This window comes from Dendrobates tinctorius, unplaced genomic scaffold (genome assembly GCF_039654945.1).
Source record: "Dendrobates tinctorius isolate UK_male_01 unplaced genomic scaffold, ASM3965494v1 ptg000233l, whole genome shotgun sequence".
Taxonomy (NCBI): Eukaryota; Metazoa; Chordata; class Amphibia; order Anura; family Dendrobatidae; genus Dendrobates; species Dendrobates tinctorius.
In genome coordinates, this window is record NW_027361900.1 from 5,494,197 (window position 1) to 5,516,058 (window position 21,862).

The 21,862-nt window shown below is 47.3% G+C and overlaps 1 long non-coding RNA gene and 1 pseudogene across 1 annotated transcript in view; one reads left to right on the forward strand and one right to left on the reverse strand.

Annotated features, from left to right (window-relative positions):
* LOC141060225 (uncharacterized) overlaps positions 1–21,862 on the reverse strand; it is a 129,829-nt gene that overhangs the window by 34,185 nt on the left and 73,782 nt on the right. The gene's annotated exons all lie outside the window — the stretch shown is intronic.
* On the forward strand, positions 1,087–6,807 carry LOC141060249 (uncharacterized; annotated as a pseudogene).

Below are 21,862 nucleotides of genomic sequence, written 5' to 3' on the forward strand. Positions count from 1 at the left end.
TCCTCAGGATCATCAGGTAGATGGAGAGAAGGTGTCAGGAGATCTCCCCTATGATGTGTAGACGGCTGTGAAGGTCTTGTGCTCAGTCTTGTTTTATCCACCAGTATTATATGTTTTATACTTGTGTAATGAGAACGGTGGAGATGGCAGGATTAGAGCTGATCATAGATGGGACTTCTCCATCTGTCGGTGACTTTTACAATATTTGTTTCAGGGTGAAGATCTGACCCATATTAACACTACAGAGACATATGTGAGGGGTGATGAGTGGTGTAAAGAGGAGATTCCCACATATGACTACCCGGGTGAGTAGTAACCACTGAATGCAGAGAAGTCACAGATTCCTCTCAGTCACCGGCTGTGGCTGCTTTATCGGTGGTGTAGTCCGGCCGTATTACCATGATCACCATTTTGCCTCTAGACCACAACATTCTCCTCCACCCAAAACTGTTCAAATGACTTTGGGCATTGAAAGCCCTTTTCTATAGAACGTACAACCTGGAGGATCCACCTACCCCCTGGGATTAGTGTGAGGGTGATCCCTTAAGGCGAGATCTATATGATTGCTTGTACCTGACCCAATATAGGCTGAGTGTGCATTTACAGTCACAGCGAACACAGAGTTAGATGTCTACTCCTTTCTCAGTAAAGGCTTGCACACAACTGAAGTGTATTCTCAAGACAAAGAGACAGGAGATGGATGTCACACAATCTCCTGAGTAGCCAGTGTCAGTCTATGATAGGTCCATTTCAGCTTCACTTCCATATATGGTATCCAGTATCTCAGCTTCTGCATTCCAAGGATTCCTTCCAGGGTGTTGTCTGACGACATAGACGCCATCTTGGTACACCATATGTAATAATAATAATAATAATCTTTATTTATATAGCGCCAACATATTCCGCAGCGCTTTACAGTTTATCACTTTCAAAACACAAGTCATAAGTTACGTTAACAATACAATAATTAAAGCAAAATAGGACGACCCTGCTGGTGAGAGCTTACAATCTACAATGAGGTGGGGGAGATACAGTGTACAGGTGTGTATTTACAATGAAGGTCCAGCCTTCTTGAGGGAGTGAGAGATGGATGGAGATAGTGAATGGGCTACACACGCACACTTACACATAGAATGACTTTGATTAATGAACGTAATAGGCCGCTCTGAACAAATGTGTTTTGAGGAAACGCCTGAAACTATGCAAATTGTGGATAGTCCTAATTTCTTGGGGTAGAGCATTCCAGAGGATAGGAGCAGCGCGGGAGAAGTCTTGGAGTCGGGAGTGGGAGGTTAAGGATTAGTGCAGAGGTTAGTCGAAAGTCGTTTGCAGAGCGCAGCGGTCGGTTAGGCCGATGGACAGAAATAAGGGAGGAGATGTAGGGGGGTGCCGCACTGTGGAGAGCTTTGTGGGTGAGAACAAGTACTTTGAATTGGATACTATAATGAATCGGCAGCCAATGTAAGGACTGGCAAAGAGCGAACGCGTCCGAGTGCCGATTAGTCAGATAGATGACCCTGGCTGCTGCATTAAGTATGGACTGGAGAGGGGATAGTCAAGTGACGGGGAGGCCAATTAATAGAGCGTTGCAGTAATCCAGGCGGGAGTGGATCACTGCTACAGTGAGGGTTTTTGTTGTTTCCATTGTGAGAAAAGGGCGGATTCTAGAGGAAGAGGAGATGACGTGGCACCAGAGAACAAAACACTGAAGGTGTGGTCAGAGAGATAGGAAGAGAACTAGGAGAGAGCAGTGTCCTTAATGCCTAGTGACTGGAGCATAGAGAGTAGGAGATGGTGGTCAACAGTGTCGAAAGCTGCAGACAGGTCGAGAAGAATGAGCAGAGAGTGGTCACCATTACATTTTGCTGTCAGAAGGTCATTGGTCAGTTTGATGAGTACAGTTTCAGTCGAATGTAAGCGGCGGAAGCTGGACTGTGAAGGGTCTAGGAGGGAGTGAGTGGAGAGGTAATGGGTAAGGCGGCAGTAGACTAGGTGCTCCAAGAGTTTAGAGATGAAGGGGAGATTGGAGACTGGTCTGTAGTTGTTTGTGCAGGATGGGTCGAGAGTGGGTTTCTTTAATAATGGAGTAACAATGGCGTGTTTGAAGGAGGATTGGAAAATGCCCGAGGAGAGGGAGAGATTAAAGATTGTAGTTAGGTGGGTTGTGACGACTGGAGCTGTGAACTGACTTATATAAGGGTTAATAATTGATTTCATTAGCCATTCTCTCCTTCACATTAGGAGACGCTGACCGTTACCTGCCCAGATCTGTAACTATAAAGCCAAATGACAGCGTACGTAGAATGTGCTGACAAGATAGAAAATCACTTGGAGAAAAATCTTATGCTGGGCCTGTAAGAGAAAGCGGAGGGTAATGATGCTGTTGGCTTCCTAGATCCCTGAGATCTTATCGGATGAATCTTCTCTCCCTTCTGTGCTGCTGAATGTCTCATGGTCCCTACAAGACCAGGTCCAGTCTTTCTGGCCAAACTTCCCTTTTATGAGCGACACCAGTAAATGTGCAGTGAGGCCAAGTGTGAATTTCTGTCCAATAACAGCAGAGTTTCCCTTTATCCTGACTTTTCAATTTGTATTAAAACCAACTAACTTCAAGGAGGATTGTGATAATCTCCAGGACAAACATTCCACCTGTGCCATGATAGATCTCTAAGCTGTGCGTGGCTGAGGGCTGTAATATACATTTATTCCCGCCTGCAGGAGATGTGTTGGCTCCAGCCCTGGTGTCATGGAGTCACTCCACATCATAAATTACATTGTTTTCCAACCTAAGGAATTCAGATTACTGCACAATCTCTCCTGAAATGGGGAGCAATATTATTTTCTCTAATCTTCTGGTCAGGATCCATAGTAGCTCCAATGGTCCACCATAAATGAGGGCAACTCTGGTTTACTGTTGTTTAATCTGTATTTGTAGTTTGAAGTTAATGAGATTCTCGTTCTCTCAGGCGGGGCTGTGGGTGGGGCTGTGGGAGGGGCTTTATGAAGTGTGCTGATTACATATTCATCTGTATTGGCTTATGACAGGTCGCTGATCCCTCACTGACCTGCCCCCATTATTACATAATGCATATAATAGCATTGATATTATTGGTGACATGCCTATAATATTGTGGCTATTATGAGGCTTAGAAAAAAAATTACAGACAGCAAAATGACACGGCGATGGCGGCGCCTGCGCAGTAGCCTCTATCTCTTACTTATAGATGCTACTGCGCAGTTGCCGCCATCGAAGGTGACATTTTGCTGGATGTCGTTTTTTTTCTAAGCCTCACAATAACATATTGTGCCCAGCTTGTGTCTCTGGAGACCTCCCCCCACCTACCCCCGGAAATTGTTAAGTCAGCTCTACTCAAATGTGTCTGTCACTAAATAAACCAAATGCTTGAATGTCAAAACAGTTCAAAAACGTGGTTCTGTGTGGAAGATTGTAAAGCCGTCATGGAGGCATAAGGCTGGCAGTGATGGGCATTGTGGGTAATAATAGCGGGGATCATGCCTCATTCCTCTCTAGGAACATACACGACATCTTCTCTGGGGGTTCTTTCTTGTTTCAGCTACTGGGATGAGTGCAATAAAATGTCGCTCAGTGAGTCTTCTGACATCTTCACATTCTAAAGGATTGGCGGGGACAAAATTATCAAAAACAAGATTTTCAGTGACCTTTTCCTGATAATCAAGGAAAGTATCTGCATTTCCGGCTTTTTTGTATAACACAAAAGAATTATATGTGGCCACCTGAAACAAATACATGACTAACTTTTTATACCAGATATATGATTTTCTTGATACCTGGTATGGCTGTAGAACCTGATCTGCAAGGTCCACCCCCCCATATATTTGTTGTAGTCCATGACAGACACAGGTTTTGGAGTAGTGGATCCCTGTTGGTCTGCAGTGGCCCTTGTGGCATCTGTGTGGATCGAGCTCAGGATAAAAATATCTTTTTTATACTTATACTTAAGGACAAGCAGCTCTCCATTGTGTAAAGCCCCTGACTGCCCCTTTCAGAACTCTTTGCTGAGCAATGATTGTGGAAACCCCTGACGGTTTTTGTGAATGGTCCCACAAGCCCCTATGTTATGTTCAACTAGACTTTTAAATAGAGGTATGCTGGTGTAGTAGTTGTCAACATACAGATTGTAGCCTTTTTGTAGAAATGGAGTTATCAGCTCCCAAACGATTTTTCCAGATGTCTCCAGATAAGTAGGGCGTGGCTTGAACAGGGCTGTTGGACCAATAGGACTGAATGCTCATTTTTTAACAAGCCCCATAGCAAATGTAAGTCCTAAAAATGCTTTCATTTCTAGGACATTAGTTGGTTCCATAAATTTGACCTAGCATAATAGGATCGTGGATTCTGGCTGATGAATTGGGACATATATGAATTTGTAGGACAATATCCTCTAGCAAGCTATCTGTCAGAAACAAATTAAAAAAATAATTGGTCCAAAATTTTCCACCTCCACATTTATACCAGGAATGGCATTAAAATTAGGGCTGAATGGAGTAGCCGAATCCGAAGCCTCCCATCTGGGAAATGCTACAGCAAGAGGCAAAGCCCCTTGGACATTGGTGTGCGCCAATTCACGAGCACTAGGGACAGCGCTAGTACTGGGCATTGTTCCCTGAGTTGGAGACATTTCACCAGAAGCGCTATTTGTCCTTCTTGTTGTACTGGTCCTTGTGTGTGAGGATGGACCAGAATCACTGCTCATTTCTGAGCTATCACTGTCGCTGCTACTAAAGGCCTCGTAATCCACATCACCATCTGACACTGCACTTTCTTCACTGTCAGAACATAAAAGTGCATAAGCCTCCTCTGCGCTATAATACTGACCGGCCATTTTATTCGTTTTTATTTATTTATTTTTTTCCGGAAAAAGAGAACTCTGACATGACTGATGTGACATGACCCAATTATTGGGGAGACAATTGAGAAAAGCCTAATTCTTTATCCTAATCCTAACTTTAGCCTAACAGTAACCCTAACTATAGCATTAACTCTATCCTGCCTTATCTGTTTTTCTATTGACAAATGATGGACCTGAGTGGGGACTTGTTTTTTCTGAGATGAGAATTGGTATTATTTTTGCCTACATAACATTGATTGGTTTCTTTTTATTTGATATTTGGGAGGCAGAATGAACAAACAGTTGAACACCACACACTACTGGTTCATCCAACAAGGTTTTCTATTAGATGGTGAACTGTCATTGTCTTGGTAAATAATTAAAGTTTTTTACATAGCTTGCCATTTTTATGGACAGTTTAAGTAGAAATGTTCAAAAATATAAAACTCAAGGATATTTTATTAAAAAATAACAATTGTTTTTTATCTTAGCAGATGACTGTACCAGGAGATCAGAGGGACAGCTGACATCTTCAAGTTTTAAATCTGATGATCTTGAGATCCTACAAGATACAACTGAAGTGAATGCCAGTACTCCAGATATACCATCATCCATTCACAGCAAAGATCTGTCATCTGATCCTATGAAACAGGTCCCATCTTCTGATTCATTACTGACTACTAAGGAAAATCAAAGTCACAAAAGAGGCAATAAAAAACAAACTGCTCCTAAAGCAAAGAAGTCATTTTCATGTTCAGAATGTGGGAAATGTTTTAACAAGAAATCTCATTTTGTTACACACCAGAGAACTCACACAGGGGAGAAACCTTTTTCATGTTCTGAATGTGGGAAATGTTTTCACTGGAAATCACAATTGGTTTATCACCATAGAACTCACACAGGGGAGAAGCCTTTTTCCTGTTCAGAATGTGGGAAATGTTTTAACCAGAAATCAGATTTGGTTTATCACCATAGAACTCACACAGGGGAGAAGCCTTTTTCCTGTTCAGAATGTGGGAAATGTTTTGCACATAAATCACATTTTGTTAATCACCAGAGAACACACACAGGGGAGAAACCTTTTTCGTGTTCTGAATGTGGGAAATGTTTTAGCCAGAAAGCGATTCTTGTTAGACATCAGAGCATTCACATGGGGGAGAAGCTTTTTTCCTGTTCAGAATGTGGGAAATGTTTTAATCGGAAATCAGATTTGGTTAATCACCATAGAACTCACACAGGGGAGAAGCCTTTTTCTTGTTCAGAATGTGGGAAATGTTTTAACCTGAAATCACAATTGGTTAATCACCAAAGAACTCATACAGGGGAGAAACCTTTTTCATGTTCAGAATGTGGGAAAACTTTTAACCAGAAATGTCATCTTATTAGTCACCAGAGAACTCACGCAGGGGAGAAGCCTTTTTCCTGTTCAGAATGTGGGAAATGTTTTAACTGGAATTCACAATTGGTTAATCACCAAAGAACTCACACAGGAGAGAAGCCTTTTTCATGTTCAGAATGTGGGAAATGTTTTAACCAAAAAGGGAATCTTGATGAACACCAAAGAACTCACACAGGAGAGAAGCCTTTTTCATGTTCAGAATGTGGGAAATGTTTTAACCATAAAGGGAATTTTGTTAAGCACCAAAGAACTCACACAGGAGAGAAGCCTGTTTGATGTTCAGAATGTGGGAAATGTTTTAAATGGAAAATAGATCTTGATCGCCATCAAAGAACGCACACAGGGGAGAAGCCTTTTTCCTGTTCAGAATGTGAGAAATGTTTTAACCGGAAAGCTCTTCTTGTTAGACATCAGAGCAGTCACACAGAGTAGAAGCCATTTTCATTTTCTTCATGTGGGAAATATTTTCCTTTAAAATCAACTGTGAATAAACATCAGAGACGTCACATAGGGGAGAAGTCTTTTTTATGTTCATAGTGTTGGAATAGTTTTAACCAAAATTGAATCTTCTTAAATGGGTTGTCTCTTGTCATTCCTCATGTTTGCTGACAAAAGGATAAAACTAAGCTTTATTAATTCCAAATGTAAAACTGTACCCAAAATTCACCCCCTGAAGATTAGTTAATAGGTGACTAATAGAAAAAACATGTACCCCACATCTCAGTATATAGGTAGAGGTGACGTATACACACTCACTCTCCAAGCCTCTCATTTCTATGGGTTTCATCGTCCTCACCAAAGGCGACTCATCAGGAGACTATTTAATATTGACCTATATTCAAGTGAGACTAGACAAAAAAACTAAAATCATGTGTCATGTTATCCGAAACAGTCAGAAAACTAGACCCATATTGGCAGATCGCAGACCTCAAACTATATACTGTGTAAGTTTATAAGCCCCTCCAGTGTCAGGAATCGATAGTATGTGAAAATACAGTATAATTCTTGTGTTTTTCTCCTATAGGGACTGCCCTAGTTTGGTAATGTAACTGCTGTTAATTAGTAGTGCAGACAAATTGTCCTAGACTAAACTCAGTCTTCAGACGGCCCAATATGTACCACTCAGGGAAAACTTACCTGCTCCAAAGATCATTAGCAGCTTCTAACTAATGGCCATGCTGCGGTCTGTCAGGGAATGAGTGCAATATCGGTATAAAGACTAGGGATATGTGCAGTCATAATGTCTGGGAGATCTGTGCCATTATTTAGTATGAAGATGGAAATTATCTCTGACAGTTAAGTGTTCCCTGAGTGGTATATACGGTATTTTCACATACTATCTATTCCTGACACTGGAGGGGCTTATAAACTTACACAGTATATAGTCTGAGGTCTGGGGTCGCCCAATATGGGGCTAGTTTTCTGACTGTTTCGGATAACATGATACATGATTTTAGGGTTTTCTTCGTCTAGTCCCGCTTGAATATAGTTCAGTATTAAATAGTCTCCTGATGAATGAATGATGAATCCAATGAATATTTATTTCTCTTAAGTAGCGGCACACGTGACCGCTGACAGCAGCAGGAAGCCGGGGGCTGACACTGCGCGCTACTGAAGAGCAATGAATAGTCACCCCGATCTCCAATGAACAGTCCCGGTAAGTACTCCGGCAGCTGTGCTCTGCTTGTGAGCAACGCATGACGTCCCTGCCATGTGCTGCTTACAAGCATAAAGCAGTTGCTGACACCGGAGCAGGATGCAGCGAGGGAGCGCCAGGTAGGTAAGTGTAATTTTATTTTTTAAAGTTTTCTGATGGTGCCATGCATACTAGGATGGGGGCGGGGGCCAATCATACCAGGACGAGATGGGGGCCCTGCATATTAATATAGGGATGAGAGCGATCATTCCTGCCAGGATAAGGATGAGGGATCCATGCATACCAGGATAGGGATGAGGGGGCCTTGTGTATCAGGATGGGGGTGAGACGACCATATATACCAGGATAAGGGATACTAAGTACAGAATTGACCACATTTTTTTGCTTTAACCTCTTTACTCCCAAGGGTGGTTTGCATGTTAATGCCCGGGCCAATTTTTACAATTCTGACCACTGTCCCTTTATGAGGTAATAACTGTGGAATGCTTCCATGGATCCCGGTGATTCTGACATTGTTTTCTCGTGACATATTGTACTTCATGTTAGTGGTAAAATTTCATTCATATAACTTGCGTTTATTTGTGAAAAAAACAGAAATTTGACGAAAATTTTGAAAATTTCGCAATTTTCCAACTTTTAATTTTTATGCTCTTAAATCACAGAGATACGGCACTCAAAAAACTTAAGTAATATTTCCCACATGTTTACTTTACATCAACACAATTTGGGAACCAAATTTTTTTTGTTAGGAAGTTATAAGGGTTAAAAGTTGACCAGCGATTTCTCATTTTCACAACACCATTTTATTTTTACAGACCACATCACATTTTAAGTCACTTTGAGGGTCTATATGATAGAAAATACCTAAAAGTGACACCATTCTAAAAATTGCACCCCTCAAGGTGCTCAAAACCAGATTCAAGAAATTTATTAACCTTTCAGGTGCTTCACAGGAATTTTTTAAATGCTTAAAAAAAATGAACATTTAACTTTTTTCACAAAAAAAATTGCTTCAGGTTCAATTTTTTTATTTTACCAAAGGTAACAGTAGAAATTGAACTGGAAAAGTTATTTTGCAATTTGTCCTGAGTAAGCTGATACCTGATATGTGGGGGGGAACCACTCTTTTGGCTCATGGCAGAGCTCGGAAGGGAAGGAGCGCCGTTTGACTTTTTCTCTGCAAAATTGGCTGGAATTCATATCGGACGCCATATCAAGTTTGGAAAGCCCCTTATGTGCCTAAACAGTGGAAACTCCCCACAAGTGACCCTATTTTGGAAACTAGACACCCACAAGGAACTTATCTAGATATGTGGTGAGCACTTTGAACCCCCAAGGGCTTCGCATAAGTTTATAACGTACAGCCGTACAATTAAAAAATATTTTTTCCACAAAAATGATCTTTTCACCCCCAATTGTTATTTTCCCAAAAGTAACAGGACCCCAAAAGTTATTGTGCAATTTGTCGTGAGTACGCTGATACCCCAAATGTGGGGGTAAACCACTATTTGGGCGCAAGGAAGAGCTCGGAAGGGAAGCAGCGCCATTTGACTTTTTTGGCTGGAATTGAGATCAGACACCATGTTGTTTGGAGAGCATCTGATGTGTCTAAACAGTTGAAACCCCCAATTCTAACTCCAACCCTAACCCCAACACACCCCTAACCCTAATCTCAGCCTTAGCCCTAACGGGAAAATGGAAATTGTCATGATCCCACCGCTGCCACCAACATGTGACAATCCCACCGCTGACACCAATATGTCAGCAGGCAGAGTGATGCGACGCACTGCCAGCACACGGCTATCACAGGCACAGTGGGGGCTTATCTTAGTTATCCCGCCACTGGCACCATGTGACAAAAATATACAGCAAGCTAATCTTGCCCTAGAACTTTATCGCAGGGGGGTTATTTTGGATGCCCCACTGTTGTGAGTTCATTTTCCCCTTCACCGTCGATGTCTGATGAACTCCCTCTTCTGGTGAAGGAAGGTAGTGAGGCTGATTACCAAACACCTGATCTGGTAGATGATGACTGGGTAACAGGAAATTCTGACTGGATATAAGGCAGCCGACGCCCTTCTAAGTCGCTGGTGATTTCTCTGCTGGATTCTTGGAGACCAGTCTGATTCCTGCTTCCCAAAGATAAGTTTTTGCTCTGCTATTTAACTTATTAGTTTTGTTTTCCTTGTTTTTTGGAGTTCAGCCATCCCCGGTCGGGGGTGTGCCGAGTTCCATTTTTGTCTCTGATCAGTTTGTCTCTTTGCTCTGTCTTCAGAATTTACCTGAGGGCTGATATAGTCTTTTTGAAGTCCTAGCGACTTCAGGGCCTGTTTTTCCTATCAGACGGTTGGGACATTTTTTGGTAGGGTTTTTTACGGATTGCAGACAGCAGCTTTTCTTTCCTGTCCTTTTTAGTTAGCTTGGGCCCCATCGTTTGCTCAATCTATCTTTATATCTGTGTTAGTGTTTTCATCTTGCTTCACCATCATTATATGTTGGGGGCTGCCTATTGCTTTGGGGTCTGCTCTGGGGCAGTTTAGATTTCCCCTTTCTTTAGGCCTATTTAGTTCTCCGGCTGTGATCGAGGGGTCTAGGGCATCGTAGGAACCCCCCACGGCTACTGTTAGTTGTTGTGGATAGGATCAGGGGTCTGCAATCCGATAGCTACCAACCTCTCTGGTTTTCTGGACTTAGCTTGTATTTTTGTTTTTTCCTCCTTCGGTGACTCATTCATAACACACCTCTGCGGGCGCCTATCCCTTTGAGGGGTATTGATACTACTCCTTTGGCGCAGAATAAACCTCAGTTTTGGACCCAGGTGGTAATGCGTGTCGCCCCAGACCATCAAGAGAATTGCAGATTTTTGGTGTTGCATAATTTGCATGATACCATTGTTCTGGGGTTTCCCTGGTTGCAAATCCATAATCCAGTTTTGGATTGGAAATCTGTGTCTGTGGTGAGTTGGGGTTGTCGGTGTGCCCTTAGTGATGCTCCTGTTTTCTCCACCTCTCCCCAGTCGCATGATGTTCCTGACTATTTGGCTGACTTTTATGATGTATTTAGTGAGAATGAGTCTGCGTCTTTGCCTCCTCATAGGAGTTATGACTGTGCAATTGAGCTGAGCCCTGGGTGTAAATTTCCCAAGGGTCGACTTTTCAATTTATCTGTACCCGAGCACGAGGCTATGCGATCCTATATTAAGGAGTCGTTGGAGAAGGGTCATATTAGACCATCCTCTTCACCCTTAGGTGCTGGGTTTTTTTTCGTGGCTAAGAAAGATGGGTCATTAAGGCCTTGTATTGACTATCGTTCCCTCAACAAAATTATTGTTAAATATCAGTATCTGTGTAAAATAATGCGTATTCTTGTAAAATACTCAGGACTAGTTACCAGATAAAAATGTAGTAGGTTTATTTGGATTCTTCCATCAAAGAAAAGATTATTACAGAAAAACATAAAAATAGGTGAAAGAGAGATTGTCCATTAGTTCATAGCAAAAGCTTGTCACCTTCTTTCCTGGAACTCTGAAAAGACATGTGTCCTGTAGTGCGTAGCTTCTCTGGATGTGAGTTGGATTAACATACCAGCTGTTCAGTTATGTCCGTGCAGAGATGACATCTTGCGTCTGTGTTTCATGTTGGTGAGGGAAGGAACGAGCGACCGCTACAGTTAGCCATGAATTATATACGTCTCTTGAAGCACGTGATCCAGGTATATATGGAGTTGTCCTGTACCATGAGCCAAGCTTACAAAAATAGCCTATGTCGTGTCAGCTAAAGCAATGTACAGAACTGAGTCTTATATGAAATTAACGGATTATTAATATTTAACAGCCCGTAAGAGGGAATAGTGGTGACTCTGCCATCTTTCTCTGTACATTCCCGGCATGTCGTCTGTAGGATCTGTAATCTCCATCTCTTGTTAGGATGGTTCCTCCTTTACACTATATGGGCTGTGCTGTATTCCTGGGATATCCCATATAGCACTGGCGGCACTTTATATCTCCTATCTGTACTCCAGGGATGTAATGCGCTGTCAGCTCTTTATTCTCTCACTATTTATACCCTTTGCTCTGTGTCCTCTCATTATATAAGCTATTCATCTATAAGTGCACAGGATCTATTCCCCTTATACACTGATATCCAGTGATAGATCTACAATCCGTCTCCATATATCTATGTATGGATTTATCTTATCTATATATATAAAACTGAATATATATATGTATGTGTGTGTGTGTGTGTGTATCACCAACCAATCACGAAGCATCTTTCATTTCACCAGAGCTGTTAAAAAGAAGCTGAGCTGTGATTGGTTGCTATGAGCAACAGTTTTTCCACTTGACAACACCTCAGCAGACACTGACATGGTGGGAGAAATCTAGCATCCCCGGGAACATAAGCTCCAGCCATTGTCTGCCCCCAGACAGGAGCACAGAGCACATGACACAAATGAATCCCCCCCTCCCATGGATCATTGGTATGGAAGTTAGGGCAAATCCACTCAGCGTTTTGGTACTGACTCCAGGCCTTTCTTAAAGGGATCTCCTGTACGGAAGTTAGGGCAAATCCCTCAGCGCTCTGATTCTGACCCCAGGGTTCTATTAAAGGGATCATTAGTATGCAAGTCAGGGCAAATCCACTCAGCGCTATGGTTCTGACGCCAGGCCTCTCTTAAAGGGATCCCCAGTATGGAAGTTAGGATCGTTCCACTCAGAGCTCTGGCACTGACCACAGGCTGACGAGATGATGTGGGATATTAGGGGTAATAGTCCGGTGGCTCTGGCTGACGAGATGATGTGGGATATTAGGGGTAGTAGTCCGGTGGCTCTGACTGACGAGATGATGTGGGATATTAGGGGTAGTAGTCCGGTGGCTCTGGCTGATTAGGGGTAATAGTCTGGTGGCTCTGGCTGATTAGGGGTAGTAGTCCGGTGGCTCTGGCTGATTAGGGGTAGTAGTCCGGTGGCTCTGGCTGATGGGATGATGTGGGATATTAGGAGCAGTAGTCCGGTGGCTCTGGCTGACGGGATGATGTGGGATATTAGGGGTAGTAGTCCGGTGGCTCTGGCTGACGAGATGATGTGGGATATTAGTGGTAGTAGTCCGGTGGCTCTGGCTGATGGGATGATGTGGGATATTAGGGGTAGTAGTCCGGTGGCTCTGGCTGATGGGATGATGTGGGATATTAGGGGTAGTAGTCCGGTGGCTCTGGCTGACGGGATGATGTGGGATATTAGGGGTAGTAGTCCGGTGGCTGACGGGATGATGTGGGATATTAGGGGTAGTAGTCCGGTGGCTCTGGCTGACGGGATGATGGGTGATATTAGGGGTAGTAGACCGGTGGCTCTGGCTGCTGGGGTGATGTGGGATATTAGGGGTAGTAGTCCGGTGGCTCTGGCTGAGGGGATGATGTGGGATATTAGGGGTAGTAGTCCGGTGGCTCTGGCTGATGGGATGATGTGGGATATTAGGGGTAGTAGTCTGGTGGCTCTGGCTGAGGGGATAATGTGGGATATTAGGGGTAGTAGTCCGGTGGCTCTGGCTGATGGGATGATGTGGGATATTAGGGGTAGTAGTCCGGTGGCTCTGGCTGACGGGATGATGTGGGATATTAGGGGTAGTAGTCCGGTGGCTCTGGCTGACGGGATGATGTGGGATATTAGGGGTAGTAGTCCGGTGGCTCTGGCTGAGGGGATGATGTGGGATATTAGGGATAGTAGTCCGGTGGCTCTGGCTGATGGGATGATGTGGGATATTAGGGGTAGTAGTCTGGTGGCTCTGGCTGAGGGGATGATGTGGGATATTAGGGGTAGTAGTCCGGTGGCTCTGGCTGAGGGGATAATGTGGGATATTAGGGGTAGTAGTCCGGTGGCTCTGGCTGATGGGATGATGTGGGATATTAGGGGTAGTAGTCTGGTGGCTCTGGCTGACGGGATGATGTGGGATATTAGGGGTAGTAGTCCGGTGGCTCTGGCTGACAGGATGATGTGGGATATTAGTGGTAGTAGTCCGGTAGCTCTGGCTGACGGGATGATGAGGTATATTAGGGGTAGTAGTCCGGTGGCTCTGGCTGACGGGATGATGTGGGATATTAGGGGTAGTAGTCCGGTGGCTCTGGCTGACGGGATGATGTGGGACATTAGGGGTAGTAGTCCGGTGGCTCTGGCTGCTGGGGTGATGTGGGATATTAGGGGTAGTAGTCCGGTGGCTCTGGCTGAGGGGATGATGTGGGATATTAGGGGTAGTAGTCCGGTGGCTCTGGCTGATGGGATGATGTGGGATATTAGGGGTAGTAGTCTGGTGGCTCTGGCTGAGGGGATGATGTGGGATATTAGGGGTAGTAGTCCGGTGGCTCTGGCTGATGGGATGATGTGGGATATTAGGGGTAGTCCGGTGGCTCTGGCTGAGGGGATAATGTGGGATATTAGGGGTAGTAGTCCGGTGGCTCTGGCTGACGGGATGATGTGGGATATTAGGGGTAGTAGTCCGGTGGCTCTGGCTGATGGGATGATGTGGGATATTAGGGGTAGTAGTCTGGTGGCTCTGGCTGAGGGGATGATGTGGGATATTAGGGGTAGTAGTCCGGTGGCTCTGGCTGACGGGATGATGTGGGATATTAGGGGTAGTCCGGTGGCTCTGGCTGAGGGGATAATGTGGGATATTAGGGGTAGTAGTCCGGTGGCTCTGGCTGACGGGATGATGTGGGATATTAGGGGTAGTAGTCTGGTGGCTCTGGCTGACAGGATGATGTGGGATATTAGTGGTAGTAGTCCGGTAGCTCTGGCTGACGGGATGATGAGGTATATTAGGGGTAGTAGTCCGGTGGCTCTGGCTGACGGGATGATGTGGGATATTAGGGGTAGTAGTCCGGTGGCTCTGGCTGACGGGATGATGTGGGACATTAGGGGTAGTAGTCCGGTGGCTCTGGCTGCTGGGGTGATGTGGGAGATTAGGGGTAGTAGTCCGGTGGCTCTGGCTGAGGGGATGATGTGGGATATTAGGGGTAGTAGTCCGGTGGCTCTGGCTGATGGGATGATGTGGGATATTAGGGGTAGTAGTCTGGTGGCTCTGGCTGAGGGGATGATGTGGGATATTAGGGGTAGTAGTCCGGTGGCTCTGGCTGAGGGGATAATGTGGGATATTAGGGGTAGTAGTCCGGTGGCTCTGGCTGATGGGATGATGTGGGATATTAGGGGTAGTAGTATGGTGGCTCTGGCTGACGGGATGATGTGGGATATTAGGGGTAGTAGTCCGGTGGCTCTGGCTGAGGGGATAATGTGGGATATTAGGGGTAGTAGTCCGGTGGCTCTGGCTGATGGGATGATGTGGGATATTAGGGGTAGTAGTCCGGTGGCTCTGGCTGATGGAATGACGTGGGATATTAGGGGTAGTAGTCCGGTAGTTCTGGCTGATGGGATTATGTGGGATATTAGGGGTAGTAGTACGGTGGCTCTGGCTGTTGGGATGATGTGGGATATTAGGGGTAGTAGTCCGGTGGCTCTGGCTGATGGGATTATGTGGGATATTAGGGGTAGTAGTCCGGTGGCTCTGGCTGTTGGGATGATGTGGGATATTAGGGGTAGTAGTCCGGTGGCTCTGGCTGACGAGATGATGTGGGATATTAGGGGTAGTAGTCCTGTGGCTCTGGCTGACGGGATGATGAGGGATATTAGGGGTAGTAGTCCGGTGGCTCTGGCTGACGGGATGATGTGGGATATTAGGGGTAGTAGTCCGGTGGCTCTGGCTGATGGAATGACGTGGGATATTAGGGGTAGTAGTCCGGTAGTTCTGGCTGACGAGATGATGAGGGATATTAGCGGTAGCTGTCCGGTGGCTCTGGCTGACGGGATGATGTGGGATATTAGGGGTAGTAGTCCGGTGGCTCTGGCTGACGGGATGATGTGGGATATTAGGGGTAGTAGTCCGGTGGCTCTGGCTGATGGGATGATGTGGGATATTAGGGGTAGTAGTCCGGTGGCTCTGGCTGATGGGATGATGTGGGATATTAGTGGTAGTAGTCCGGTGGCTCTGGCTGACGGGATGATGTGGGATATTAGGGGTAGTAGTCTGGTGGCTCTGGCTGACGGGATGATATGGGATATTAGGGGTAGTAGTCCGATGGCTCTGGCTGATGGGATGATGTGGGATATTAGGGGTAGTAGTCTGTTAGCTCTGGCTGACGGGATGATGTGGGATATTAGGGGTAGTAGTCCGGTGGCTCTGGCTGACGGGATGACGTGGGATATTAGGGGTAGTAGTCCGGTAGCTCTGGCTGACGGGATGATGTGGGATATTAGGGGTAGTAGTCTGGTGGCTCTGGCTGACGGGATGATATGGGATATTAGGGGTAGTAGTCCGATGGCTCTGGCTGATGGGATGATGTGGGATATTAGGGGTAGTAGTCTGGTGGCTCTGGCTGACGGGATGATGTGGGATATTACGGGTAGTAGTCCGGTGGCTCTGGCTGACGAGATGATGAGGGATATTAGGAGTAGTAGTCTGGTGGCTCTGGCTGACGAGATGATGAGGGATATTAGGGGTAGCTGTCCGGTGGCTCTGGCTGACGGGATGATGTGGGATATTAGGGGTAGTAGTCCGGTAGCTCTGGCTGACGGGATGATGAGGGATATTAGGGGTAGTAGTCCGATGGCTCTGGCTGATGGGATGATGTGGGATATTAGGGGTAGTAGTCTGGTGGCTCTGGCTGACGGGATGATGTGGGATATTAGGGGTAGTAGTCCGGTGGCTCTGGCTGACGAGATGATGAGGGATATTAGGGGTAGTAGTCTGGTGGCTCTGGCTGACGGGATGATGTGGGATATTAGTGGTAGTAGTCCGGTAGCTCTGGCTGACGGGATGATGAGGTATATTAGGGGTAGTAGTCCGGTGGCTCTGGCTGACGGGATGATGTGGGATATTAGGGGTAGTAGTCTGGTGGCTCTGGCTGACGGGATGATGTGGGATATTAGGGGTAGTAGTCCGGTGGCTCTGGCTGTTGAGATGATGTGGGATATTAGGGGGAGTAGTCCGGTGGCTCTGGCTGATGGGATGATGTGGGATATTAGGGGTAATAGTCCGGTGGCTCTGGCTGACGGGATGATGTGGGATATTAGGGGTAGTAGTCCGGTGGCTCTGGCTGAGGGGATGATGTGGGATATTAGTGGTAGTAGTCCGGTGGCTCTGGCTGACGGGATGATGTGGGATATTAGTGGTAGTAGTCCGGTAGCTCTGGCTGACGGGATGATGTGGGATATTAGGGGTAGTAGTCCGGTGGCTCTGGCTGACGGGATGATGTGGGATATTAGGGGTAGTAGTCTGGTGGCTCTGGCTGACGGGATGATGTGGGATATTAGGGGGAGTAGTCCGGTGGCTCTGGCTGAGGGGATGATGTGGGATATTAGTGGTAGTAATCCGGTGGCTCTGGCTGACGGGATGATGTGGGATATTAGTGGTAGTAGTCCGGTAGCTCTGGCTGACGGGATGATGTGGGATATTAGGGGTAGTAGTCCGGTGGCTCTGGCTGACGGGATGATGTGGGATATTAGGGGTAGTAATCTGGTGGCTTTGGATGACGGGATGATGTGGGATATTAGGGGGAGTAGTCCGGTGGCTCTGGCTGATGGGATGATGTGGGATATTAGGGGTAGTAGTCCGGTGGCTCTGGCTGATGGGATGATGTGGGATATTAGGGGTAGTAGTCCGGTGGCTCTGGCTGACGGGATGATGTGGGATATTAGGGGTAGTAGTCTGGTGGCTCTGGCTGACGGGATGATGTGGGATATTAGGGGTAGTAGTCCGGTGGCTCTGGCTGACGGGATGATGTGGGATATTAGTGGTAGTAGTCTGGTGGCTCTGGCTGACGGGATGATGTGGGATATTAGGGGTAGTAGTCCGGTGGCTCTGGCTGACGGGATGATGTGGGATATTAGGGGTAGTAGTCTGGTGGCTCTGGCTGACGGGATGATGTGGGATATTAGAGGTAGTAGTTGTCCGGTGGCTCTGGCTGACGGGATGATGTGGGATATTAGGGGTAGTAGTCCGGTGGATCTGGCTGATGGGATGATGTGGGATATTAGGGGTAGTAATCTGGTGGCTCTGGCTGACGGGATGATGTGGGATATTAGTGGTAGTAGTCCGGTAGCTCTGGCTGACGGGATGATGAGGGATATTAGGGGTAGTAATCTGGTGTCTCTGGCTGACGGGATGATGTGGGATATTAGGGGTAGTAGTCCGGTGGCTCTGGCTGACGGGATGATGTGGGATATTAGGGGTAGTAGTCCGGTGGCTCTGGCTGACGGGATGATGTGGGATATTAGGGGTAGTAGTCTGGTGGCTCTGGCTGACGGGATGATGTGGGATATTAGTGGTAGTAGTCCGGTGGCTCTGGCTGACGGGATGATGTGGGATATTAGGGGTAGTAGTCCGGTGGCTCTGGCTGACGGGATGATGTGGGATATTAGGGGTAGTAGTCCGGTGGCTCTGGCTGACGGGATGATGTGGGATATTAGGGGTAGTAGTCCGGTGGCTCTGGCTGATGGGATGATGTGGGATATTAGGGGTAGTAGTCCGGTGGCTCTGGCTGACGGGATGATGTGGGATATTAGGGGTAGTAGTCTGGTGGCTCTGGCTGACGGGATGATGTGGGATATTAGTGGTAGTAGTCCGGTAGCTCTGGCTGACTGGATGATGAGGGATATTAGGGGTAGTAGTCCGGTGGCTCTGGCTGACGGGATGATGTGGGATATTAGGGGTAGTAGTCTGGTGGCTCTGGCTGACGGGATGATGTGGGATATTAGGGGTAGTAGTCCGGTGGCTCTGGCTGATGGGATGATGTGGGATATTAGGGATAGTAGTCCGGTGGCTCTGGCTGAGGGGATGATGTGGGATATTAGGGGTAGTAGTCCGGTGGCTCTGGCTGATGGGATGATGTGGGATATTAGTGGTAGTAGTCCGGTGGCTCTGGCTGATGGGATGATGTGGGATATTAGGGGTAGTAGTCTGGTGGCTCTGGCTGACGGGATGATGTGGGATATTAGGGGTAGTAGTCCGGTGGCTCTGGCTGATGGGATGATGTGGGATATTAGGGATAGTAGTCCGGTGGCTCTGGCTGAGGGGATGATGTGGGATATTAGGGGTAGTAGTCCGGTGGCTCTGGCTGATGGGATGATGTGGGATATTAGTGGTAGTAGTCCGGTGGCTCTGGCTGATGGGATGATGTGGGATATTAGGGATAGTAGTCCGGTGGCTCTGGCTGACGGGATGATGTGGGATATTAGGGGTAGTAGTCTGGTGGCTCTGGCTGATGGGATGATGTGGGATATTAGGGGGAGTAGTCCGGTGGCTCTGGCTGAGGGGATGATGTGGGATATTAGGGATAGTAGTCCGGTGGCTCTGGCTGAGGGGATGATGTGGGATATTAGGGATAGTAGTCCGGTGGCTCTGGCTGATGGGATGATGTGGGATATTAGGGATAGTAGTCTGGTGGCTCTGGCTGATGGGATGATGTGGGATATTAGGGGTAGTAGTCTGGTGGCTCTGGCTGATGGGATGATGTGGGATATTAGGGGTAGTAGTCCGGTGGCTCTGGCTGATGGGATGATGTGGGATATTAGGGATAGTAGTCCGGTGGCTCTGGCTGAGGGGATGATGTGGGATATTAGGGGTAGTAGTCCGGTGGCTCTGGCTGATGGGATGATGTGAGATATTAGTGGTAGTAGTCCGGTGGCTCTGGCTGATGGGATGATGTGGGATATTAGGGGTAGTAGTCCGGTGGCTCTGGCTGACGGGATGATGTGGGATATTAGGGGTAGTAGTCTGGTGGCTCTGGCTGACGGGATGATGTGGGATATTAGGGGTAGTAGTCCGGTGGCTCTGGCTGATGGGATGATGTGGGATATTAGGGGTAGTAGTCCGGTGGCTCTGGCTGATGGGATGATGTGGGATATTAGGGATAGTAGTCCGGTGGCTCTGGCTGAGGGGATGATGTGGGATATTAGGGGTAGTAGTCCGGTGGCTCTGGCTGATGGGATGATGTGGGATATTAGTGGTAGTAGTCCGGTGGCTCTGGCTGATGGGATGATGTGGGATATTAGGGATAGTAGTCCGGTGGCTCTGGCTGATGGGATGATGAGGGATATTAGGGGTAGTAGTCTGGTGGCTCTGGCTGACGGGATGATGTGGGATATTAGTGGTAGTAGTCCGGTGGCTCTGGCTGACGGGATGATGAGGGATATTAGGGGTAGTAATCTGGTGGCTCTGGCTGACGGGATGATGTGGGATATTAGTGGTAGTAGTCCGGTAGCTCTGGCTGACGGGATGATGTGGGATATTAGTGGTAGTAGTCCGGTAGCTCTGGCTGACGGGATGATGAGGGATATTAGGGGTAGTAATCTGGTGGCTCTGGCTGACGGGATGATGTGGGATATTAGGGGTAGTAGTCCGGTGGCTCTGGCTGACGGGATGATGTGGGATATTAGGGGTAGTAGTCCGGTGGCTCTGGCTGACGGGATGATGTGGGATATTAGGGGTAGTAGTCTGGTGGCTCTGGCTGACGGGATGATGTGGGATATTAGTGGTAGTAGTCCGGTGGCTCTGGCTGACGGGATGATGAGGGATATTAGGGGTAGTAATCTGGTGGCTCTGGCTGACGGGATGATGTGGGATATTAGGGGTAGTAGTCCGGTGGCTCTGGCTGACGGGATGATGTGGGATATTAGTGGTAGTAGTCCGGTAGCTCTGGCTGACGGGATGATGAGGGATATTAGGGGTAGTAATCTGGTGGCTCTGGCTGACGGGATGATGTGGGATATTAGGGGTAGTAGTCCGGTGGCTCTGGCTGACGGGATGATGTGGGATATTAGGGGTAGTAGTCCGGTGGCTCTGGCTGACGGGATGATGTGGGATATTAGGGGTAGTAGTCTGGTGGCTCTGGCTGACGGGATGATGTGGGATATTAGTGGTAGTAGTCTGGTGGCTCTGGCTGACGGGATGATGTGGGATATTAGGGGTAGTAGTCCGGTGGCTCTGGCTGATGGGATGATGTGGGATATTAGGGGTAGTAGTCCGGTGGCTCTGGCTGACGGGATGATGTGGGATATTAGGGGTAGTAGTCTGGTGGCTCTGGCTGACGGGATGATGTGGGATATTAGTGGTAGTAGTCCGGTAGCTCTGGCTGACTGGATGATGAGGGATATTAGGGGTAGTAGTCTGGTGGCTCTGGCTGACGGGATGATGTGGGATATTAGGGGTAGTAGTCCGGTGGCTCTGGCTGATGGGATGATGTGGGATATTAGGGATAGTAGTCCGGTGGCTCTGGCTGAGGGGATGATGTGGGATATTAGGGGTAGTAGTCCGGTGGCTCTGGCTGATGGGATGATGTGGGATATTAGTGGTAGTAGTCCGGTGGCTCTGGCTGATGGGATGATGAGGGATATTAGGGGTAGTAGTCCGGTGGCTCTGGCTGACGGGATGATGTGGGATATTAGTGGTAGTAGTCCGGTAGCTCTGGCTGACGGGATGATGAGGGATATTAGGGGTAGTAGTCTGGTGGCTCTGGCTGACGGGATGATGTGGGATATTAGGGGTAGTAGTCCGGTGGCTCTGGCTGATGGGATGATGAGGGATATTAGGGGTAGTAGTCTGGTGGCTCTGGCTGAGGGGATGATGTGGGATATTAGGGGTAGTAGTCCGGTGGCTCTGGCTGATGGGATGATGAGGGATATTAGGGGTAGTAGTCTGGTGGCTCTGGCTGACGGGATGATGTGGGATATTAGTGGTAGTAGTCCGGTAGCTCTGGCTGACGGGATGATGAGGGATATTAGGGGTAGTAGTCTGGTGGCTCTGGCTGACGGGATGATGTGGGATATTAGGGGTAGTAGTCCGGTGGCTCTGGCTGATGGGATGATGAGGGATATTAGGGGTAGTAGTCTGGTGG